The sequence below is a fragment of the Mustelus asterias genome, chromosome 3 (genome assembly GCF_964213995.1).
Source record: "Mustelus asterias chromosome 3, sMusAst1.hap1.1, whole genome shotgun sequence".
Taxonomy (NCBI): Eukaryota; Metazoa; Chordata; class Chondrichthyes; order Carcharhiniformes; family Triakidae; genus Mustelus; species Mustelus asterias.
The window spans coordinates 36,495,955-36,521,824 of NC_135803.1; the positions used below are offsets into that span (position 1 = coordinate 36,495,955).

The 25,870-nt window shown below is 42.3% G+C and overlaps 1 protein-coding gene across 3 annotated transcripts in view; it reads left to right on the forward strand.

Annotated features, from left to right (window-relative positions):
* Window positions 1-394: 394 nt before the first annotated feature.
* The window catches only part of atp13a3 (ATPase 13A3), a 127,977-nt gene continuing 102,501 nt past the window's right edge, over window positions 395-25,870 (forward strand). For all 3 annotated transcript variants that reach the window (XM_078207725.1, XM_078207717.1, XM_078207732.1), the window contains exon 1: window positions 395-468. The gene's annotated coding sequence lies outside the window, so the exon portion shown is untranslated. The remainder of the gene's footprint in view (window positions 469-25,870) is intronic.

Here is a 25,870-nt window from a genome sequence, read left to right on the forward strand (position 1 = left end):
CCCTCTCCTCTCCCCTCTCCTCTCCCCTCCCCTCTCTCTCCCTCCCTCCTCTGGCGCCCCTCTCCCTCCCCTCCCCTCTCTCCCCTCTCCTCTCCCCTCCCCTCTCTCCCCTCTCCTCTCCCCTCCCCTCCCCTCTCTCCCCTCTCCCTCCCCCTCCCCTCTCCTCTCCCCTCCCCTCCTCCTCCCTCTCCCCTCCCCTCTCTCCCCTCTCCTCCTCCCCTCCCCTCTCTCCCCTCTCCCTCCTCCCCTCCCCTCTCCCCTCTCCTCTCCCCTCCCCTCTCTCCCCTCTCCTCTCCCTCCCCTCTCTCCCCTCTCCTCTCTCTCTCCCTTCTCCTCCTCCCTCAGACCGCCCTCTCCCTGAGCGAGTGACGTCAGTTCCGGCGCTCGGGCTGCCGCGCGCACTAACGGTTGCCTCTCGCGCTGTGGGCCGCTCGGTGTCGGGGCTGCGAGAGGAGGAGCCGCTTCCCGGTGAGAGCTTCACTCACTCTTCATCTCGGGGCAGCTGCCGTAGCGGCGACAGCAGGGCGGGCGGGCTGCCTGTGTGCCTCAGCGCAGTGGCGCGTAGAGCAGCTGCTGCTGTGGCAGAGCGTCCATGCTGAACTGACAGTGATAATCCGCACACTCTGACTAAATCCAAATTCCGATCAGTTTCCCAACGCCGCGATTCAGGGACAATTAATGAAACAAAGCACAAACTAACAGCATCGCTGCAGGTGCTGATCTCCAGTGCCCAACCTCCAATACTGCCGGCTTTACTGCTTGTAAAGATAAAGGACGCACTATGTCCCCACGATCAATGAGCCTTTCTCTGCCCGGACTCCTTTACACGAGCTGCAACCTTTGGATCTCTGTTTGGAAGAAATCAGGGCTTGCATTTATTCGGACGATAAGGCAAGAAATTCACGAACCCGATAGTTACCACAGGGTCTGTTTTATTTGGGTAACTGACGCCTATTATTATAGTGAGGGTTGTTTTTTTAAAAGGCTTTTTGATTAAACTAATGTGTATTTTGACTTGGGGATTGGAAATGACTGACTTCTTTGTGGAACTTTGCTGTGTGCGGATTATCCGCAGTCACTGTTCATAAAAGTAATTCATTGTAAAGCACGTTGGGTGGTAGTCAGATTTGATTGAGTTGATTTATTATTGTCACATGTATTAACATACAGTGAAAAAGTATTGTTTCCTGCGCGCTATACAGACAAAACATACCGTTCATAGAGAAGGAAACGTGAGAGTGCGGAATGTAGTGTTACAGTCATAGCTAGGATGTCCAGAAAGATCAATTTAATGCAAGCTAAGTCCATTCAAAAGTCTGACAGCAGCAGGGAAGAAGCTGTTCTTGAGTCGGTTGGTACGTGGCCTCAGACTTTTGTATCTTTTTCCCGAAGGAAGAAGCTGGAAGAGAGAATGTCCGCGATGCATGGGGTCATTAATTATGCTGGCTGCTTTGCCGAGGCAGTGGGAAGTGTAGACAGAGTCAATGGATGGGAGGCTGGTTTGCGTGATGGATTGGGATACATTCACGACCTTTTGTAGTTCCTTGCGGTCTTGGGCAGAGCAGGAGCCATACCAAGCAGTGATATAACCAGAAAAAATGCTTTCTGTAAAAAGCATCTGTAAAAGCTGGGACATATTTTTAAAGTTTATTTATTAGTCACAAGTAAGGCTCACATTAACACTGCAATGAAGTCACTGTGAAATTCCCCCCGCCTGTTTGGGTCAATGTACCTAACCAGCACGTCTTTCAGAATGTGGGAAGAAACCGGAGCACCTGGAGGAAACCCACGCAGACATGGGGAAAATGTGCAAACTCCACAGACAGTGACCTAAGCCGAGAATCGAACCCAGGTCCCTGGCGCTGTGAATGTTTGTTCTTGATATTATGGGAATGTATTCTGATTGTGTGTTCTTGTTGCTTTCACACCTACATGAAAACCTACCCGCCTAAAGTAACAATTGGTAACACATTTTGGACAGACAATTCTGGAACTACTCAGCAGGTTTGGCAGCATCTGAAAGGAGAGAAAGAGTGAATGAAACTGGAAAATGTTGCTGGGGGACGGGGAGAAAGATTGGTGGTTTAACAGATGTCTGCTGATGTTCTGGTGACCTGATGACAAAAGCACAGCTAGTTGGGAAGGAACAAATCGGTAGGTGAAAAATCAGGGAGATTAAATGACCAAAAGGATGATGGTGCAAGGCAAAAGTAAATGGCAGTGGGAGAAATAAAAGAACAAAGATGGGTCTAGAGTTGTAATTGCAATTGTTCAACTCAGTGCCGTGTCTGGAAATCTGTGACGTGCTGTGAGCTCAGGTTGATTTTAGTTGGAACAGAGTGGAAGTGGGTGGAGAATTAAAATGACAGGCATGATGAAGCTTGGTATTATTTTCGTGGATAGAATAGAGGTATTCCGCAAAGGTAAGGTGAGAGTGATTGCCTTTGACATCAAGGCAACATTTGGCTGAGTGTGGCATCAAGCAGCCCTAGTAAAACTGGGGTCAGTGGGAGTTGGGGAAAACATGTAGTCTTACCTAGCGCAAAGGAAGATAGTTGTGGTTGTTGGAGATCAATCATTTCCGTCCCAGGACATTACTGCAGGGGTTCCTCATGGTTGTCTCCCAAGCCCAATCATCTTCAGCTGCTTCATCAATGACTATCCTTCCATGATAAGTTCAGAAGTAGGGATGTTCATGGATGATTGTACAATGTTCAGCACAATTCATGACGACTCATGTTTGTGTCCATATGCAGTAAGAGTCAACATTGAGTTCAGCAATTTCAGATCATAAATTTTGCCCCCATTTATTCCCACAACAGTTATTAGTGATGATTCTGCCATTCCCATTTACACTTCTACACTCATATTTTGCTTCTTAACAGAAAATCTTAATACTCAGGTCTGGTAGCATCTGTAGAGAGAGAAACACAGTTTTGGTTTGATCTGATTTGATTTGATTTATTACTGTCTCATGTATTAGCATACAGTGAGAAGTATTGTTTCTTGCGTGCTATACAGATAAAGCGTACCGTTCATAGAGAAGGAAAATGAGATCTGAATATTTCAAGATTTTTTGTTAAGCAAAACATGAGTGTAGAAGTGTAAATGAGAGTGCAGAATGTAGTGTTACAGTTATAGCTAGGGTGTAGAGAATGATTAATTTAATGCAAGGTAGGTTCATTCAAAAGTTTGATGGCAGCAGGAAAGAAGCTGTTCTTGAGTCGGTTGGTACATGACCTCAGACTTTTGTATCTTTTTCCCGACGGAAGAAGGTGGAAGAGAGAATGTCCGGGGTGCATGTGGTCATTAATTATGCCGTCTGCTTTGCTGAGGGAAGTGTAGACAGAGTCAATGGATGGGAGGCTGGTTTGCGTGATGGATTGGGCTACATTCACGACCTTTTGTAGTTCCTTGCGGTCTTGGGCAGAGCAGGAGCCATACCAAGCTGTGATACAACCAGAAAGAATGCTTTCTATGGTGCATCTGTAAAAGTTGGTGGGAGTCGTAGCTGACATGCCAAATTTCCTTAGTCTTCTGAGAAAGTGGAGGTGTTGGTGGGCTTTCTTAACTATACTGTCGGCATGGGGGGTCCAGGACAGGTTGTTGGTGATCTGGACACCTAAAAACTTGAAGCTCTTGACTCATTCTACTTTGTCCCCGTTGATGTAGACAGGGGCATGTTCTCCTCTACGCTGCTTGAAGTCGATGACAATCTCCTTCGTTTTGTTGACGTTGAGGGAGAGATTATTCTTGCCGCACCGGTTCACCAGATTCTCTATCTCATTCCTGTACTCTGTCTCGTCATTGTTTGAGATCTTACCCACTACGGTGGTGTCGTCAGCGAACTTGAAAATCAAGTTGGAGGGGAATTTGGCCACACAGTTATAGGTGTATAAGAAGTATAGTAGGGGGCTGAGAACACAGCCTTGTGGGGCACCGTTGTTGAGGGTGATCGTGGAGGAGGTGTTGTTGCCTATCCTTACTGATTGTGACCTGTGGGTTAGGAAGTTCAGGATCCAGTCGCAGAGGGAGGAGCCGAGGCCCAGGCCACGGAGTTTGGAGATGAGTTTCATATGAATAATGGTGTTGAAGGCTGAGCTATAGTCAATAAATAGGAGTCTGACATAGGTGTCTTTGTTATCTAGGTGTTCCAGGGTTGAGTGCAGGGCCAGGGAGATGGCGTTTGCTGTGGACCTGTTGTGGTGGTAGGCAAACTGTAGTGGATCCAGGTAGTCCAGGAGGCTGGAATTGATTTGTGCCATGACTAACCTTTTGAAGCACTTCATAATGATGGATGTCAGAGCCACCGGACGATAGTCGTTAAGACACGCTGCTTGGCTTTTCTTTGGTACTGGGATGATGGTCGTCGTCTTGAAACAGATAGGGACCTTTGATTGTTGTAAAGAGAGGTTGAAGATGTCTGCGAATACCCCCACAGCTGATCTGCGCAGGATCTGAGTGCTCGTCCGGGTACCCCATCCGGACCAGTCACTTTCAGTGGGTTGACCTTCGAGAAAGCTGCTCTGACGTCTACAGTGGTGACTTCAGAAACAGGTTCATCCAAGGCTTCCAGGGTGCAGGGCGTGCTCTTGCTGACCTCTTGCTCAAAACGGGCATAGAATACATTGAGCTCATCAGGGAGAGGGGCGTTGGAGCCGGCGATTTTACATGCCTTCATCTTGTAGCCTGTTATGTCTTGCAGACGTTGCCATAGTCAGCGGGGGTCTGTGTGGCTAGCTTGGGACTCGAGCTTGGTCCTGTACTGTCTCTTGGCATCTTTGATGGATCTCCTTAGATCGTATCGGGATCTTTCACTAAAAACATTTTCTTTTGAGTTTAGTCAGGCTTGTTCAAATATTTTCCACTTTTTGCATGGATTTTAAAGCCCCAGATGGTGGTTGCCATCTTGACCCTATCTTGCACACAGTTTTAATTTAACCTTAAAACCTGTGGTCCCAAGCTGATCACCAAAATTATTGAAAATTTCTTCAGTCAATCACTTTCACCATGTGTTGCTATTTCTTTAAGATACATGGTGTAATATGGTTTTATTTAGGTGTATAACAGTAATAAGTAAACACACAGTAATTTCCAGGAGCTTCAAGAGTTTACTGCATACTGAAATACACATGATGTGGAGTTGCCGGCGTTGGACTGTAGGAGTAGGCACAGACACACCTGATAAGGAGCAGCGCTCCAAAAGCTCGTGATTCCAAATAAACCTGTTGCACCTTAACCTGGTGTTGTGAGACAACTTACTGAAATGCACATCAGAGGGAAGAGAGATGAAATAAACAAAGGATTCAGCTGGCTCATCGTGAGTCATGTGCGGCTTCAATGACCCATGACATTTAGTTGCAACCCACGTGCATCTCATGCCACAAAGACAGGCCTTACCTTTCATTCTTTCCATTTCCCCATTCCCTGCTCTTGTATTTAATTAGAACCTATTACATCTCTTGTCTTTCATTGGGATTGGAAAAACAAAGTCCCAAAATGTTATTCTTTTTCCATAAATGCTGCCTAACCTGTTGAATATTTCCAGTGTTTCTGTTTTTATATCAGATTTCCTTCACCTTCAGCATTTTACTTTTGTAACAGATTTCATGTTTGTTTATAGATCTGACAAGTAATTATAATGTTATAAAGTAACATAAATAGTTTCTAAAATAAACTGGTCAAATAGTTGCAGTAAACTCTTAAGGAAGATCCATATAGAGACATTCTTAATGTGCAAACTAGTTTTATTGGAAAAACTGCTTAAATGGTTAGCTCCATTTAGCAAGAAAAACTGCATAAATAGCTTCATGGCAGCAAGAGTCATCTTTGGGCACAATTGCATTGCACCGCAAGGATACTTGAAAGATTTCTGACTCATCATTGGGTAGGACCATTTCTCAGGGTTCTGGGGTAGCCACCTTGCATGTGTGGATGAGGGGCCTACCTCGTAGGGCAGAACATTGTGATTTTTTTCCCCCCCCCTCTCAAAAGTGCTGGCTCAGGCACAAAAAGCGATGTACAGGCCACCGGCTGCATTGCTGGCTTTTCGAACCATATTTTCCAGCACTTTGGAAAAAGAATCCTGGGCCTACCCTGCTGGCAACATCAGCCTTCCAGATATCAGGGGTGCCCTGATCTAACAAATAGGAAAATAAGATCTCAGAACCAGTCACACAGAAGGGGACCCCTCAAACTATGCATAGGGAAACCCCCTTCTCCCTCCCTGCCCCTTCTCCCTCCGCACCCCTTCTCCTATCCCGCCAAACGTGGGCACAAAATGTTGACCATAATATTGTTCAGGGACCACCGAGACTGGACTGAATTTTTAAAATTCCTGCCTGCATTATCCCTGTTCCTAAATGGGTACCTTTCACGCAAGTCTTTATCCTTCTTGAGTGCTTGAACAACATTCATAACCATAGATTGTATTGTTCTGAAGTGATGTCCAGGCTGAAACCAAAAGAGAAAATGCTGGAAAATCTCAGCAGGTCTGGCAGCATCCGTAAAGAGAGAAAAGAGCTGATGTTTTGAGTCCAGATGATCCTTTGTCAAAGCTGTCCAGGCTGAGTGGCTTGACAGCAAGAGTTGTAATTTGTCTTCATGTGGGAAGGCTTTGTAAGTGCGACCTAGCACTGGAGTAAATCTCATTCTAAATATCGAATATTGTTTGTATTTAGCATTAACTGCAAGTACTATTGAAATTCTAAATCACGTCCATGGGACCAAGAAGCTATCCACTGGAGAGTAGCTGTAGATTGTTAATTAAATAAATTAGTTTGAACTTTTTTTCTGCATGTGGGCTCAGAAAATAAAGGCACGAGCTGAGTCCAGTGTTAGAGATCAGATCAGAAACTCCAAGGTATATTATGAAGTTAGCCTAGTCTGTTTTTGATTTTGACTGTTTTTGATTTTGGCATTAGTATGAGCATAAGGTGATTCACTCTAGGAAGTGATTCTATTGATTCACTAGGAAGTTTTTATTAAAACAAATTTTGTTTAACAATAATTAAGATAATTAGCATAATTTTACCAATTGAAATACATAAACGTGACAAGAGACTGCTAGCCCATCCACTCGTTCTAATTTAAGCAGTATTCCTCATAACCTTAAACTCCTGTTCAGAATCAGATAGCAAAAACACACAGGCTTATGTGGGTTGCCAGTCCTCAAGCCTTTTAATACCTTGGGAGAGTTTTACAAAGAGAACCTGTCATCTGACTCTCAGACAGCAGCCTCCAGAGAAAGAGCTATCTTCAAACAGCAGAACTCCAGAGAGAGAGAAAGAGCTGCTGCTCCTTTTCAAATCCAAACATAAACTGCCTGCTTTTCTCCCTGTAAGCCTAGCTCTGCCCCTTCACATGACTCTCTTCTTGTCAGTCAACCTAATTAAACCCTACTTTGAAACCCCAGGGGACAACGAAAAATATAACAAAACTGCATTAACTCAGATTAAAACAAACACCTCAATAACTAGGAGCAATTATATTTATGCATGCTCAGCATGTGGGCTGCCGGTTGCAGACAATTGGCACTGTAATCAGAGCTGAAGTATAAAGCATATCCTTCACAAGAAACATATACATTTCACACAAATACTGTACCTTTAAGAAATGTATCATCACGGGCGTGACTTCAATGGAGTGCTGGGAGTTTGCTGAGTTGAGGGAATTGGTGAGGAGTGGAAGGAGGTGCTCCTTTGCTTTTTTTCACTTTTATACCCTGTAGGAACACTTTCTTGTTCTACTACAGCGGAAGAAGTGATTTGATTTATTATTGTCACATGTATTAGTATGCAGTGAAAAGCATTGTTTCTTGTGCACTATACAGACAAAGTATACCGTACATAGAGAAGGGAAGGAGAGGCTGCAGAATGTAGTGTTACAGTCATAGCTAGGGTGTAGAGAAAGATCAATTTAATATAAGATAGGTCCATTCAAAAGTCTGATGGCAGCAGGGAGGAAGCTGTTCCAGAGTCAGCTGGTACGTGACCTTGGACTTTTGTATTTTTTTTTCCCGACTGAAGAAGGTGGAAGAGAGTCTATCTGGGGTACGTAGTCCTTGATTATGCTGACTGCTTTTCTGAGGCAGCGGGAAGTGTAGCCAGAGTCAATGGATAGGAGGCTGGTTTGCGTTATGGACTGGGCTTTATTCACGATCCTTTGTAATTTCTTGCAGTCTTGGGCAGAGCAGGAGGCATACCAAGCTGTGATACAACCAGAAATAATGCTTTCTATGATGCATCTGTAAAAGTTGGTGAGAGTCGTAGCGGAAATGCCAAATTTCCTTAGCCTCCTAAGAAAGTAGAGGTGTTAGTGGGCGTTCTTTACTATAGTGTTGGCTTGGAGGGGCCAGGACAGGTTGTTGATAATCTGGACACCTAGAAACTTAAAGCCCTTGACCATTTTCACTTCATCCCTGTTGATATAGACAGGATGTGGAGATGCTGGCGTTGGACTGGGGTAAACACAGTGAGAAGTTTAACAACACCAGGTTAAAGTCCAACAGGTTTATTTGGTGGCAAAAGCCACACAAGCTTTCGGAGCCTTAAGCCCCTTCTTCAGGCAAGTGGGAATTCTGTTCACAAACCGGGCATATAAAGACACAAACTCAATTTACAGAATAATGGTTGGAATGCGAATACTTACAACTAATCAAGACTTGATTAGTTGTAAGTATTCGCATTCCAACCATTATTCTGTAAATTGAGTTTGTGTCTTTATATGCCCTGTTTGAGAACAGAATTCCCACTCGCCTGAAGAAGGGGCTTAAGGCTCCGAAAGCTTGCGTGGCTTTTGCTACCAAATAAACCTGTTGGACTTTAACCTGGTGTTGTTAAACTTCTTACGATGTAGACAGGGGCATGTCTTCCACTATGTTTCCTGAAGTTGATGCTATCTCCTTCGTTTTGCTGACATGAGGGAGAGATTATTGTTGTCACAGCAGTTAATCAGATTTTCTATCTGAGTTGTTTATCCAGTTTTTTGATGAATATTTGATGAATGGTTAAAGTCTATTTCTAAGGTTTAAATAATACAGGAATTTGTGGTAAGGTTAATAGACTACATAAAATAAATAATTGAATAAAATAATGAAGTAGTTAATTAAAACACACAAGGATGGCAGGACAGGCAATGTGTCATGGCTGCAGCATGTGGGAGCGTCTAGATATCAGTGTGATCCAGGGCAAACAATCTACAGTAAGTGTCGGTGGCTTGAAGAACTTCACTTCAGAGTCATTGAGCTGGAGGTTGAGCTTCAGATACTGCGACACATGAGAGGGGGAAAGTTACCTGGATATTTTGTACCAGGAGGCAGTCACATTCATTAGGATCGGGTCTTCTGATTTGGAAGGTGGTGAATGATAGGAGGGTGTGACTGCAGCTGAGGCAAGTAAGGGGACCCAGAGGGCAGAAGTGTCAGCCTTTGCAATTATCCAATAGGTTTGCATTTTTTTTCGGCTTGTTTGGCTCAGGGTAAGGGCTGCAGGGTGGATGAGCTGACTGACCATGGCACTGTGGTATAGGAAGTCATTCAAGTGAGGAGAGCAAAAATAAATATAGTGGTTGTAGGAGACAGCACAGTGAGGGGATTGACATTGTTCTCTGCAGCAAAGAGTGAGAGTCTAGACGGTTGTGTTGCCAGCCTGGTGCCACGGTTTGAACATTTGCTCAGGGCTGGAGAGGAACATGCAGTTGGAGAGGGAGGATCCAGATGTCATAATCCATGTAGGCAGCAACAACGTAGGCAGTGCAAGGAAGGAGATTCTGATTTGATTTGATTTATTATTGTCACATGTATTAGTATACAGTGAAAAGTATTGTTTCTTGCGCTATATACAGATAAAGCATATCGTTCATAGAGAAGGAAACAAGAGGGTGCAGAATGTAAGGTTACAGTCATAGCTAGGGTGTAGAGAAAGATCAACTTTATGCAAGGTAGGCCCATTCAAAAGTCTGATGGCAGCAGGAGCTAGGCACCAAATTTAGAAGCAGAACCTCAGGATTTGGTGGTTGAGGTGGTGGGGTGGTGAGGATTAAAGCTTTGGCAAATGTAGCAAATCAAGGGGTAGTACCAAGACAGGAGAGCAAAATAGTAACATGGGAAATGAGGGTCAGAGAATGGCAAGAAGGGACAGGGTCCAAAAACCTAAGAATACACCAACATTCAAGACTAGATGTTACAAGATAACAAGATAAAATCAAAGGCTCTGTATCTGAATGCACATAGCAATCATAACAAAATAAATTAATTGATAAAACATTGAAGTAAATAAATATGATGTGATAGCCATTAAAGATTTGTCTGCAGGATGACACAGATTGGGTCCTGACTATTGAGAGGTATATGACATTCAAGAATAGAAAGCTCGGTGAAGATGCAATAATTAGAGATGACCATACTTCAGGAGATCAGGATGAAATCCATGTTTTCAGAGATATACAGCTTATAGAATGCAAAAACATGTTACCAGGAAAATGGAAGACATGAGGGGAATACCTTATGAGGAGCGCTTCAGAATTCTTGGGTTATAATCTTTAGAGAAGAGAAGACTGATTTTTGATTTAGTTGAAGATTATAAATTGCTGAGAAGTTCTTTCCTTGCAATTAGTATTTTGCGTGGTCATCGGTATAAACGACAAAATTTGGTTCACGTCTTGATATTCACAAATTTTTTTCACATAGAATTGTTGATATTTGGAATGCTTTGCCTGATTTTGTTGTCAATGCTGAAATTGTAGTGACCTTTAGAAGGCTTGTCAGAAACATAGTGTGATTTCTATGCATGCATTGTCTGATGTTGTTGCTGTTCTTGTTTTTTATACTGTGCCTATGTGCTTTGTATTGTATAGAAATAAAAATAAATAATTGGTTTGGGTAAAGATGAGGAATAGTAGGGGGAAAGTCAATAAGTTTTAAGTTTATTTATTAGTGTCACAGTAGGCTTACATTAACACTGTAATGAAGTTACTGTGAAAATCCCCTAGCTGCCACACTCTGGCACCTGTTCGGGTATACTGAGGGAGAATTTAGCATGGCCAATGCACCTAACTAGCACATCTTTCAGACTGTGGGAGGAAACTGGAGCACCGGGAGTAAACCCACGGAGACACAGCAAGAAGGTGCAGACTCTGCACAGAAAGACCCAAGCTGGGAATCGAACCCGGGTCCCTGGCACTGAGACAGCAGTGCTAACCATTGTGTCACCGTGCTGCTCTAGTTGGAGTGGTCTGCAGGCTCCCTAACAGTAACGACAATACAAGGCAAAATATGCAGGAAGAAATATTGGGGGCTTGTGTTAAAGGGGCAGCAGCAATCATGGGTGATTTTAGTCTACATATAAATTGGAAAAATCAGATTAGGAATTGTAGCCTGAATGAGTTCATAAAATGCTTTCAATTTTTTCTTAGAACAGCTGGTCATGTTAGACTTGGTATTGTGGAGTGTGACAGGATGAACTAATGACTTCAGAGTAAAGGCACCCCTAGGTAGCAATGACCTGAATATGATTGAATTTTGCATGCAGTTTAAAAGGAAGAGCGGGTCTAAGACTAGTATTTTAAACTTAAATCAGGGCCACTATGTGGCCATGAAAGCTGAGCTAGCTGAAGTGAACTGGGATACTCAGCTAGAGGATAGATCAATAGACAAGCAGTGGTCAACAGTTGAGGGGATATTTCAGAATATTCAGATTAAGTATATTCCTAATATAAAGAGATCAAGCATCGGATCAAGCCCAAGATGGAGTGCAATGCCTTATCTTGTCAGCTTGGATCTTGTTTGTCTCTCTCGTGGGGGCTAGGAATTGAATTCAATTTGAACTTGGCTTATGGAGCAAGCAAGGAGATGGATTCAGGCTTGCTTGGTCCACTCTGTGCATTGGCTTTGTAACTTTGAGAATGGAGTGAAAAAAAAATCCTACTATAAAGAAAAATTGTACAGGGAAGACCCACCATCCATGGTTAACTAAAGAGGTTAAGGAAAGCATCAAACTCCAGGAAGAAACATCTAATTGCACAAGTATGAATGGCAGATCAGATCAGATTCGTCAGAATGTAAAGAACGGCAGAGAATGACCAAAAGGCTAGTCAGGAGAAAGAAATTAGATTTTGAGATGAAGTCAGCTAGAAATGTGAAAAGGATAGTCACAGTTTCCACAGGTATTTGAAAAGAATAAGTAAATTGAGTGTTGGAGCTCTGGTGAGTGAGAATGGGGAATTAATAGTAGGTAATAAGAAAATGGCAGATGAAGTGAATACATATTTTGCTTCTGCATTCACTATTGAAGATGCAAAACCATTCCAATAATAGCTATAAATCAGGAGGTGGAAGGGGGAGAGGGACCAGGTGAAATTACAATCACTAGGAAAGTAGTGCTGAGCAAAATGATGGAACTATGAGCTGACAAGTCTCTGGGTCCTGATGATCTTCACTGTAGGGTCTTAAAAGAGGAGGCTAATGAGGTTATGATGCATTGCTGTTAATTTTACAAAGGTCACTGGATTCAGGAAAGGTTCCATCAGACTGGCAAGTAGCAAATACAGCCCTCTATTCAAGAAGGAAAGGAGGCAGAAAGCAGGAAACCATTAGTTTGAAGTCTGTCATGGGGAAGATGTTAAAAACGATCATTAGTGAGGTTATAACTGGGCAGATAGAAATACACAAGGTAATTGGGGAGAGTCAGCATGGTTTTGTAAAAGGGAAATCATGGTTACCCAAATTTTTGGAGTTCTTTGAAAGAGTAACATGCAATATGGATAAAGGAGAGTCTGTAGATGTATTGTACTTGGATTTCCAGAAGGAATTTGATAAGCTGCCACCTCAAAGGTTATTGTGGAAAATAATAGCTCATGGTATAGTGGGTAACATATTAGCATGGATGAAAGATTGGTTTTCCTGATTGGCAGGATGTGACAAGTAGAGTTCCGCAAGGGCCTGTGTTGGGGCCTCGACCTTTTATAATTTATATCAATGATATAGATGAGGGGAGTGAAGATATAGTTGCTAAATTTGTAGATGACACAAAGATAGGTGGAAGGTATGTTGTGAAGTGAGCATAAGGAGGCTGTAGACGGATATAGATAGGTTGAGTGAGTGGTCAAAAGTCTGGCCGATGGAGTATAATGTGAAAAAATGTGAAGTTGTTCACTTTGGCAGGGAGAATAAAAATGCAGAGTATTTTTTAAACAGAGAATGGCTGCAGAATTCCGAGATGCAGAAGGATCCAGGTGTTCTAGTGCGTGAGTCTCAAAAGGTTAGTATGCAGGTACAGCAAGTAATTAAGAAGATGAATGGAGTGTCATTCTTTATTGTAAGAGGAATGGAACTTAAAGTAAGGATGCTACGCTTCAGTTATAAAGGGCATTGATGAGGCCATGTATGTGGTACTCTCGTACACTATATGTATTTTTGGTCTCCTTATTTAAGGATGTAAATGCATTCAGGCTGGTTCAGAGGTGGTTTACTAGATTGATACCTGGAATGAGTGGGTTGAAAAGGCTGGGCTTGTTTCGATTAGAGTTTAGAAGAGTGAGGAGTGACTTAATTGAAGAGTACAAGATCGTGAACAGTTTTGACAAGGTGGATGTGGAAATGATGTTTCCTCTTGTGTGAGAGTCCAGAACTAGGGAGCACTGTTTTAAAATTAGGAGGTATCATTTTAGGACAGAGATTAATAGATTTTGGTTTTTTTGGAGGGGGGGGGGGGGGGGGGGAGAGGAGCTGTGCAACCTTGGAACTCTGCCTCAGAAGATGGGGGAGGTGGGGTCTTTGAATATTTTAATGCAGAGGTAGATAGTTTCTTTTAGGCAAGAGAATCATAATTATCATGGGTAAATGAGAATGGAATTTAAAACAAACAGACCTGCCATGATCTTATTGAATGGAGGAGCAAACCTGAGGGGGCCCAGTGGCATACTTCTGCTCCTATTTTGTAGATTTGTATGTTCGTAAGAGATAAGAATCACAGGTCAGGCACTTTGCTTTGAAAATTGATGAAGGATCCTGAATGGGTTAAGACCAGATCTTTTGAGAGGTGCCTTACTCCACTTTGAGGGCATACCATGAAGATGAGGAGTAGATGTTGTTCTAGTTTGGTTCCTACCATTAGGATTTCACGATAACTGAGACCGATTGGTAAATACCTACCCAAATGAGGTCCTAAAACTTAAATCTAATATGACCTGGTGTCTTTACGTTCAGCACTTCAACTTTGCAAGCATTGTTGCTCAGTGGGTATTCAGGCAGAGCTGAAGATCTGATACTGGGTTGGCAAGAACAAATGAGATCATTCTGCATATGGAAGTGAGGAGATTAACTTCTCTGCAGTATTGACTGAAAAGAGGGCAAAGCCAACTACAGCACAAAGAACAATGGATTCATACAAGTTTTGACTATGCTTAACGGCATACATTTCAGAATTGAAAGGACAATTGAATTGAAAAGATTTAAATCTAAAATCTCAACATAAAATGGGGATTAATTAATAATTCATGAATCTTGCTTTGTTTGGATGTAATATTACTTGTAAATTTGTGCAATAAGCTTGCACAGCAATCTTAATATAATTAGTCACTGGTATGATTTGCCTAAGTAGTGGAATTTGAATTCTTCCAAATTAATTTAGCCTCTTTTCATTTATTGTGTAACTTGTACATAGACTTCAAAATAAAATATGCTATTTTTGTTGATCTGTTACTTATGCTCAAGGATGAAAATTTGCTCAGTCCCTCACTCATTTAACATTTTTAAAAATGGGAATTGATTCATTAACTTCTGTGTGACACTTGTTTTGTTATTTACAAATAAGGCCAGGGATTAATATATATTTGAAGAGAATTGATTCCCTTCGGCATCTTTCAACATGAATAGACTGTCGGAATATTTCATTGAAAGGTCCCATTGCCTTCTTGGGGAAATTTGTCAAATTATTCCCAGCTGCAAAGTTGCTAGTAGTTGGTGAATGATCATGATTCTTGCGCAATTTATGAAATCCAAATTGTGTTTTTACAATATTTTTCAGCCCTGACTGAGTCTTGGAATTGTTTAAATATTAATAGATGGTTTTTTCCTTCCTCACATCAATCAAGCTACCTGGCAGCTAGTTGGTTAAGATGTAAGCTTATTTCCGTGTTGTTTTGAAATTTACAAATAAATGAAATACACTTCATTTACCATATAAACTTGTAACAATGCATTTTCTTTTCGTTTCCTATGTGTGTGGAGTTTCTGTGTTAGGTTTAGCTTTTTGTTTTACAGAAAATGCAGAGGGTTTGCCTGGGTGAGATTGTCATTTTATTCATTTGGAGAGATGAAATTCTTTGACTTCTGGCAGTAATTGTTCAGTTTCCTCCAAATCCACGAGTGCTAATAAGGTAACCAAAATTATACTTTATAAAGGTGATTTTAAACTAAAGTTATCACACTAATTTAATTTTGAAGTACTCTTGGCATTTTCAAAACTTAATGAAAATCAGCCTTGTGTATGAGAGCATAAAGAAATAGGAGTAGATCATTTGGCTCCTTGAGCCTGCTCTGCCATTCAATAAGGTCATGGCTGATCTGATCTGATCTGACCTGGCCTTAACTCCATTTTCCTGCCTGACTCCCCTCCCCCCAAAATCCATCTCTCCATAACCCTTGACTCTGTTGTCGACCAAAAATCTGTCTAACTCGTCTTGAATATATTCAATGACACAGTCTCCACTGCTCTCTGGGATAGAAAGTTTCAAAGGTTAACAACCCTCTGTAAGAAGATATTCTTCCTTATCTCTCTCTTAAATGGGAGGCCCTTTGTTTTGAAACTGTGCTCCTGATTGTAGATTCAAAACATCCACTATGTGAAGCCTCCTCAGAAACTTTATGTTTCAATAAGACCACTACTCATTCTTCTTAACTCCAATGAGTGTAGGCCTAATCTGCTCAACCTTTTCTCATATAACCAGAAATTAGCTTCGTGAACCTTTTCTGGACTGCCACTGCCTCCTTAAATAAGGAGACCAAATAAGTATTGAGGTATGCTCTCACCAATGCCCTGTATAGTTGTAGCAAGATTTATTTACTTTTATACTCCCTCACCCTTGCAAAAAAGGTCATAGAACATAGAACATAGAAAGCCACAGCACAAACAGGCCCTTCGGCCCACAAGTTGCGCCGATCACATCCCCGCCTCTAGTCCTATCTATAGCCCTCAATCCCATTAAATCCCATGTACTCATCCAGAAGTCTCTTAAAAGACCCCAACGAGTTTGCCCCCGACCACCGACGTCAGCCGATTCCACTCACCCACCACCCTCTGAGTGAAAAACTTACCCCTGACATCTCCTCTGTACCTACCCCCCAGCACCTTAAACCTGTGTCCTCTCGTAGCAACCATTTCAGCCCTTGGAAATAGCCTCTGAGAGTCTACCCTATCCAGACCTCTCAACATCTTGTAAACCTCTATCAGGTCACCTCTCATCCTGCGTCTCTCCAGGGAGAAGAGACCAAGCTCCCTCAACCTATCCTCATAAGGCATGCCCCCCAATCCAGGCAACATCCTTGTAAATCTCCTCTGCACCCTTTCAATGGCTTCAACATCTTTCCTGTAATGAGGTGACCAGAACTGCGCGCAGTACTCCAAGTGGGGTCTAACCAGGGTCCTATAAAGCTGCAGCATTATCTCCCGACTCCTAAACTCAATCCCTCGATTAATGAAGGCCAGTACGCCGTACGCCTTCTTGACCGCATCCTCCACCTGCGAGGCCGATTTAAGAGTCCTATGGACCCGGACCCCAAGGTCCTTCTGATCCTCTACACTGCTAAGAATGGTACCCTTCATATTATACTGCTGTTTCATCCCATTGGATCTGCCAAAATGGATCACCGCACACTTATCCGGGTTGAAGTCCATCTGCCACTTCTCCGCCCAGTCTTGCATTCTATCTATGTCTCGCTGCAACTTCTGACATCCCTCCAAACTATCCACAACACCACCTACCTTGGTGTCGTCAGCAAACTTACCAACCCATCCCTCCACTTCCTCATCCAGGTCATTTATGAAAATGACAAACAGCAAGGGTCCCAGAACAGATCCCTGGGGCACTCCACTGGTCACTGACCTCCATGCAGAGAAAGTCAATACTCCATTTGTCTTCCTAATCACTTGCTGTGCCTGAAAGTTAACATTTTGTGATTATGTATGAGGATATCCAGAACTCTATGATTTTGCAGTTTCCCAATTTAAATAATATTCTGCTTTTTATTCTTCTCACAAAATGGACAACCTGCGCTTTCCCACATTATTTTTATCAAAATTTTGCCCATGATTCTAAGTGGTGGGAGGCGGCCCGCTGATGCCTGGTAGTGGAATTTTCTGGTCCTGTCGCTGAGAATGGAATTTCCCATTGATTCCACCCCAACACCACTGGGAGATCCGTGGCAGGGGGTTGCCGTCGGCATGACCAGAAGATCCTGCCACTGGGAAGAGTTGGAAAATCACCTCCTTTGTGTCCTCCTCACAATTTGCTTTTCTACCTATTGTATTGTCAATGATTTGACAATAGTCTGTCCCTTTATCCAGGCCATTAAAATAGATTGTAAATTGGCATTCCACTTGTTGCAATTTGCCAACCTTAAAATGATCCATTTATCCATTTTTCCTGTTAATTAACTAAACCTCTATCCATTCTAATATATTAGCCAAACACGATGAGCTTTTACCCTCATGCATTATCCTTTGCCGTGACACCTCATTGATTGCCTTTTGGAATTCAAATACAATACATCCACCGTCCCCTTTCTCTACCCTGATTGTTACTTCCTCAAAGAACTAATAAGGTTGTCAAACACAATTTCCTTTTCATAAACTATGTTTACTTTACAGTTTTCTAACTGTTCTGCTACTGGCGGGAAATTCTCCGACTTCGCCCACGGCTGAGATTCTCCGGTCCAGTGAATGGGATTTTGGCTGAGTGCCAAATTCTTCATTCTTGCTGGTAGCAGTGGCAGGGTGGACAAAATCGGAGAATCCTGGTCACTATTTCCTTAATAATGGATTTCTGGATTTCAGCATTTTTCCAATGATGTAGGCTAACTGGTCTTTTCAACTTTCTTAAATAGTTGTTACATCTGTGGTTTTCTAATCTGCCGGGACCAGGATGAAGTATGCATCCACTTATTTTTAAGACCCTCAGATGTAGCCATCAGGTCCAAAGGATTTGTCAGTCATTAGTCCCATTATTTTCCTAATACTTTTTCTGTCATGATAGTGATTGTTTTAAGTTCCTCCCTTCTTTTGATTTTCTACTATTTTATTGGATGCTCTTTGGGTCTTCTACCATGAAGAAAGTTGTGAAATACTTGTTCAAAGTCTCTCAATTCCTTGTTTCCTATTATTAATTCCCCAGTCTCATCCTCCGGGGTCAAACATTCACTCCAGCTACTCTTTTTCTTTTTATAAACTTATAAAAGCTCAGTCTGTTTTTTATATTTCTTGCTTGTTTACTTTCATATTCTAATTTCTCCCTCTTTATTTATTTCAGTCTTCTGCTACTTTCTAAAATTTTCCCAGTCCTCTGGCCTAATCTTCGCAGCATTGTAGCCCTTTTCTTTCAATTTGATACCATTCTTAATTTGCTTAGTTAACCACCGATGGTGCATCCTTCTCAAATGTCTGCCACACTTCCAACTCCCATTTACACAATGCCAATTTGTTGCTTAGGTAGTTATCTTCTCTACCATCTTACCTTAAACCTATTTTCCTCATTTACTAAAGCTAACTCTCTTTATTTCTTTGTAATCACCTTTATTTATGTTTAAGAGACTAGTTTCAGACCCAAATTTTTCTCCTTCAAACTGAATGTGATATTCTATTATTAGGGTACTGATTAGAAACCCCAAGGTATGTTATGAAGTCGGACTAGACCCAACAATTTTCTATTTTGGCATTAGTGCGAGGATGAGATGCTTCACTCCAGGCCCAATTCTACTGACAAACTGGTAAGCTTTTATCAAAACAAACTTTATTTAACAACACTGTTTAACTATAACAAATAAATTAGTGCAGCTTTTAACAATTGAACAATACTTAAACACAACTAGTTACAATTCTTAACTGCTAGCCTGTCATTGAGTTCCAATCAAGCAATATTTCCCCTCCAAACCTAAACCCATTTTTCTAATTAGTTAGCAAAACACAGGCATATTTGGTTACCAGGGTTTGGAACTTTCAGAAAGCTTTTGGGGGGGGGGGAGGGGAGAGAGAGAGACAAAGAAATGCTGCTTTCTTCAGGCAGTCCAGGCAGCAACTGTTTGTATTATAAAGTGAAAATGAAACTGGTCTGGTACTGCAAGTTTACCTCCTCCCACTAAGCACATGATTGTCCTTGTCAATTAACCTAATCAAAACTCTATTCTGAAACCCCAGGGGGAACCTAAGTAAGCACTAATACATTAGCTCTGTTTTAACAATCACCCCATGTCTAAAATGAGTACTTACCTTGTTCTCCCAGCTAATTTAAACTAATTTAAAGGTTTTCCTAGACAAACCGTCACCCTGCAAAACAGAGCTGAATTTTAAACATACCCTTACAAGAAACATGATATAAATATATATTTCTTACAAGCCCTCATTATTTCTTGATGTATACATACTCTGTCCTACAGCTACTGTTAGATAGCTAATTAACCTCTCACCAGTTAGTTATTCCTTTCCTTTGCTATTTTTCATCTTCATCCAAACTGATGCAACATCTTGGTATTCTGAGTCAACGTCATTTCTCACTACTATATTAACAGAGTTACCCAACCTACTTTTCCTTGCAGCCTATCCTTCTGAAATGTCAAATTACTTTGAAAATTCGGTTCCTGCCTTGGCCAGCTGAAGATCATAGGAAATAAAAGCAGGAATAGACCATTCAACCCGTCAAATCTGCTTGCTCAGGACTACGGTCTTAGCTCAATTTTCCTGAGCTCCACATCCTCTTGGGTAAAACAACCAAAATTGTACACAATACTCCAAGTGTAATCTCGCGAATGCCCTGTACAGCTGTAGCAAGACATCGTACTATTGCTATGTGTATGTGTATTGCTATGTTTGTACTTTCTGTCCCTTCCTATAGCACCGATTATGATTCTCTGCATCGCTACGTGCACTATTGTCTTGTTAACTTTTCTAAACCTCCCCTCATGTGAATCTTCCTTCCCATTATAAACTCTAAAGCCCTCTCAACACGCCTAGTCATGCGATTTGCTAGGATATTGGTTCCAGCATCGTTCAAGTGACGGCCATCCAAACGATAAAGCTCCCTCAATCAAAACACTTTACTCCTACACCATTCTTTGAGCCACACTTTCAACTCTCATTTACTTTATGCCATGTAGTCTAGATAGTTATCTTGGTTAATGGTAGGCAAATTTTATTCTTCTGGATCAGTGCACTAAGACTGTATTTGTGGGGCTGGGTGCACAATTTAAAATTTATATATCAAGTGAAAAATGTTAGTGCTGGTTGGCATTGACTCATTAGTCCTTTATCTAGCTAGAAATTCATTATGCAATATTTTAATTATGTAAATCAAACCTGTTAAATACATGAATTACAGAGCTTTACTTACAAAATTTGGAACAAAACCGGGTGAATAGAGTTAAGGTTCAGATTGGCCATCATGGCAAAACAAGCTCAAGGGGCTGAATGGCCTCCTACTGTTTTTGCATTCCTATTGAGATATTAATGAATGGGGCTTGGCACATGTGTATAAGCATTCATGTATCCAACCCTTTCTCCAGTCAGTTCATACTAGTTCAGATCTCAAAGAAGTATTAGTCAGCTAAGTTAATAGCTCGCATTGTACCTCTCTGATTTTCTACAGCCTTCGAGGTTAAATGTATCAGGTCCATCTTCAGTGCCTCAAATGAACCCAAGGCCATTTATACATTTACATTCAATGAGTCAATATCTAAAGCATTTGCACCTGCTTCTGTGTCATCTTCAGTAGTGAAAATGAATGCAAAACAGATACACTTACATTTCAGCCATATCTTACACCTCAATCGTGACTGCCATGCTAAATCTTTCAAAGGACCTATGTGGCTTTTCTGGCCATTAACAGAAATTATGAAGTTTTACAACCTGATCAGTTGATTTTTTCCAATGCATTTTTTGGCAATCAATTGTGGTTTTAGTGAATTTCAGCATGTATTTGATACTAATACATGCAATCTTGCCAATATTTTATACTCAGTGAAATATTTATTTTTGAGGCTCCTTTCTGACTATTTATGTAACTAACTTTATTTTTCTGCTCTGAAACTTATTTCTATCAACCAGCGCATCCCAATCTCCATTTTTGATACCTTTTTTTATACCTGAAATTCCAACCCATTGTTAAAGCAAGTACAGCAAGTTGTTTGCAGCAATAATTTTCTCAACAAAATTAAATATGATGGTACGATGACTACTGATCAGAATTAATGGGTTGTTAGGACATGGAATGTTCCCACCAGAAACAGTATGGGAAATAGGATGACATAGATAGTTCTTTCTGAAAGCTGTGCAATTACAATGATAGGCTATGTAGTTTCCTTCCGTGCACTGAAATTCTATGCTTTCCACGTGGAAATGGGATATTAGCTGAAGAGTACTACTACCAATTTGTTCTATTAGATCAACATGTTGAGTAAAGGAAGGAACTCTTGCTTGCACCCTTAAATATCTTTTCCCTGCCATTTTATCTATTGAGAAAAGTAACATAGCCTAGTTTCTGACCAATCATGACCATTCCATAATATACTAAAGAGGCTTGGTTTGCTTCAGTGCTAGGGTGAATGTGCCTCTCTCTCCCAGTGAGTTGGTGGTGCACTCCTGGATGCAACATTTTACTGCGATGGTGGCTGCCCCTTGAACACATACAGTGGCCCACTGCATCACAATACCAGGTGGCATCTCCTGGGTGGATGCTGTTGTCATGATTGGCTCACTGTTGAAGGAGCCTAGGTACAAAAGAATCACACAGGCACACGCACACTCTTCACTGCCACACAAATGGGTGGGATTTTCCAGCTGCGCTTGCCCCAAAACCGGAAAATCCGATTCCCATGACAGGCGGGACAGGAAAATTCCCCCCAATGTGTTTTCCTACTGGGGAATGGGAGGTGAAGAAGGGGTGATGGGTGAGTGATGCAAGGGGATGAAATGAAGGAGGGGAGATGGGAGTGTGAGGGAAGGGGTTGGATGGGAGTGTGAGGGAAGGGGTTGGATGGGAGTGTGAGGGAAGGGGTTGGATGGGAGTGTGAGGGAAGGGGTTGGATGGGAGTGTGAGGGAAGGGGTTGGATGGGAGTGTGAGGGAAGGGGTTGGATGGGAGTGTGAGGGAAGGGGTTGGATGGGAGTGTGAGGGAAGGGGTTGGATGGGAGTGTGAGGGGAAGGGGTTGGATGGGAGTGTGAGGGAAGGGGTTGGATGGGAGTGTGAGGGAAGGGGTTGGATGGGAGTGTGAGGGAAGGGGTTGGATGGGAGTGTGAGGGGAAGGGGTTGGATGGGAGTGTGAGGGAAGGGGTTGGATGGGAGTGTGAGGGAAGGGGTTGGATGGGAGTGTGAGGGAAGGGGGTGGATGGGAGTGTGAGGGGAAGGGGTTGGATGGGAGTGTGGGGGAAGGGGTTGGATGGGAGTGTGGGGGAAGGTGTTGGATGGGAGTGTGAAGGAAGGTGGGGGAGGGGAGATGGGAGTGTGAAGGAAGGTGGGGGGGATGGGAGCGCGGAGGAAGGGGGGATGGGAGCGTGAAGGAGCGGGGGGGATGGGAGCGTGAAGGAGCGAGGGGGATGGGAGCGTGAAGGAGGTGGGGTGAGGTGGGAGCGTGAAGGAGGGGGGGATGGGAGCGTGAAGGAGACGGGGGGATGGGAGCGTGAAGGAGGTGGGATCGGGTAGAGATGGTTAAACAATCCTGGTTCCTACTGCCCAGGTCTGGAATTTACAACTACAACTCCCAACAGGAACTGTGGATTGGATCTCCCTTGATTGCATACTGCCGCTCCTCACTGCATAGGCGCACAGTGCCACAAGCTCCTCACTGCATAGACGCACAGTGCCACAAGCTCCTCACTGCATAGACGCACAGTGCCACAAGCTCCTCACTGGATAGGCGCAACAGTGCCACAAGCTCCTCACTGCATAGGCGCACAGTGCCACAAGCTCCTCACGGCATAGGCGCACAGTGCCACAAGCTCCTCACTGCATAGGCGCACAGTGCGACAAGCCACATGAGTAATGCAGTTTTGACCGATGATTGTGTCAGGAACGAACTGCCCCCTCTTTTGTGATTGGCTCTGTGGAGTGATTGACATGTAAATTTAGGAAGGGATTTCAAAGTAGTTCTGTCCCTAATTGGCTGTGAAGGATTCGCTCATCACTTTGGGCCCCTTGTCATTTGCCTAGGCATGGTGTGTTTTAATGTAAATCAGCCCTTGATTCTGGAATTGGAGGGTGTTGAAGGAGCTTTGCTGCGGTGCATTTTTTAGCTGGTGCATACTGCAGATTAGATGTGCTAATGGTGGAAGGAGTGAATGTTTTCCAGTGTTAAGTGGAATTCTGATCGAATGGGCTGTATTGTTTTGAGCTTCCCGAATGTTCTTGGACATTCGGGTTAGTGGCAGTATTCCATCACCTCTTGGCTTGTGCCTTGTAGATGGTGGGCTCAGATGTTTCTTGGTACCACGTGAAGTGGATTGAATTGGCTGAATTGTTCGTGATGATGGATATTTCAGCAGGAAACCACTGGTGAAGATGATTGCAAATATTCAGCCTTGTCTTTTGTAGTCATGTTCTGTGCTCTGTCATCATTGAGGAAAGGGGTGTCTTGTGGAACCTTCTTTCTCATTAGTTGTTTAATAGTTCACCACCTTTGATCACCGGTTGTGGCAGGACTTCAGAGCTTTGATCCGATCCTTTAATTGTGAGATTGCTTAGTTATATCTAAAACATGCTTTTTCTGCTGCTCAGCATGTATGTAATCCTATATTGTAGCTTCAGCCGATTGGGACCTCATTTTTGAGTATGTCAGGTGCTGCTACTGGCATGCTGTCCTATTCACTACATTGTACCAAGGTTGACCACCTGGTCTGATGGCAGTCATGGAGCTACAATTGTAGTGGGATACAATGCTGCTGCTGGCCCACTGTATCACATGAATACCCAGTTTTAAGCTGCTAGGTGTATTCTGTATCTATAATGTGGGGAAAAAATGATAGAAAAAAATAGAAAATTTTAAAAATGATGTAAAACTATTAACTGTTTGTTGTTCGGAGGGATTTGGGTGTCCTGGTAAATGAAACACAAATTATCTCACAGGTGAAACTTTTGATATAGATATTGGAGAAGGGTGCCTAATGCGTTTAACAACAATTAAACTTGCATTTGTATAGCTTATTTTTAATGTAATAAAATGTCTGAAGGTGCTTCACAGAAGCAATTTGGAGACCAGGAACCAATGTTAGTCAGTGAGCAGAGGAATGATTGGTAACAATCTTCACACCTCATGATGTTTGGATTTCTTCCTTGAGGTTCCATGTATCTTTTAATTCTTTGAAAATGTAATTTCTTTGGGTTTTTTCTCTTGCAAATATACTCTAATCCTATCTGTTTCCTTTTATTGACTTGAATATAAGATAGATTTGATCTGTTGGCAAGAGCAAAGTACTCCAGATACTAGAGATCTGAAATAAAGGCAAAAGGTACTAGAAATAGTCAGCAGGTCTGACAGCATCTGTGGAAAGAGAAACAGAATTAACATTTCAGGTCACTAACCTTCATCTGATCTATTGATTTTTCTCATAAAAGAAACACACAGATTTACAGAGTAGAATGTGCCTGTGCCAACTGGGATTGAGCTATCCAGTCTATTCTTACATTCCAACCCTTGGTCCATAATCCTTAGTTTATGGCACTTCAATTACACACCCAAATGTTTTTTTTAAATGTGCTGTGTTTCTGCAGTATCGCCCTTTCAGGCAGTGAGTTCCAAACTTTTATCCACTCTTGAGTGAAAAGAGAAGTTTACTCCTCAGCTCTGCCCTAATCCTTCTACTGTAAATCTGCCCCCTGGTTATTGATCTTTTTACTAACTGAAATGGGACCTTCCTATCCATTCCATCTAATAATCTCAATTTTATACACCTCAATCAAATTTTCCTCCGTCTCCTCTATTCCAAAAATAACTCCAGCCAATCCAGTCTTTCTTCAGAGCTACAATTCTCTATTCCTGGCAGTAATTTCTTAAATCTCATCTGTACCTTCTCGAATGTGATCACAACCTTCCTCCAATTTGGTGACCAGAACTGTACAGAGTGCCCTAGCTGTGATCTAACTAGTGTTTCATACAGTTTTAGCTTTACCTTCCCGTTCTTATGCTCTTCACCTCAACAAATGAAAATATCACGTATGTTTTCTTTGCTGCCATGTCCACCTATTCTACTACCTCCGGGGATTTATGACATGCAATCCAAGACCCCGCTGCATTTCTCAGAATTCTACCATTTATTATGCATTGACTTGTCTTGTTTGTCCCCCCCAAATGCATTATCTTGCACTTTTCCAGATTGAATTACATTTGCCAATTTTTTGCACACCAGTTTATGATACCTTCCTGCAGTGTGTAGCTTTCTTAATATCAACCACGTGGCCAATTTTTCTATCATCTCCAAACTTCTTAATCCTGTCCACTACAATTATCTTTAAATTATTGATGTATGCTGCAGGTGGCAACCTCTCCACTAATCTTTCTGAGTATGACCTGGATGAGGAAGTGGAGGGATGGGTTGGTAAGTTTGCCGACGACACGAAGGTTGGTGGGGTTGTGGATAGTCTGGAGGGATGTCAGAAGTTACAGAGGGACATAGAT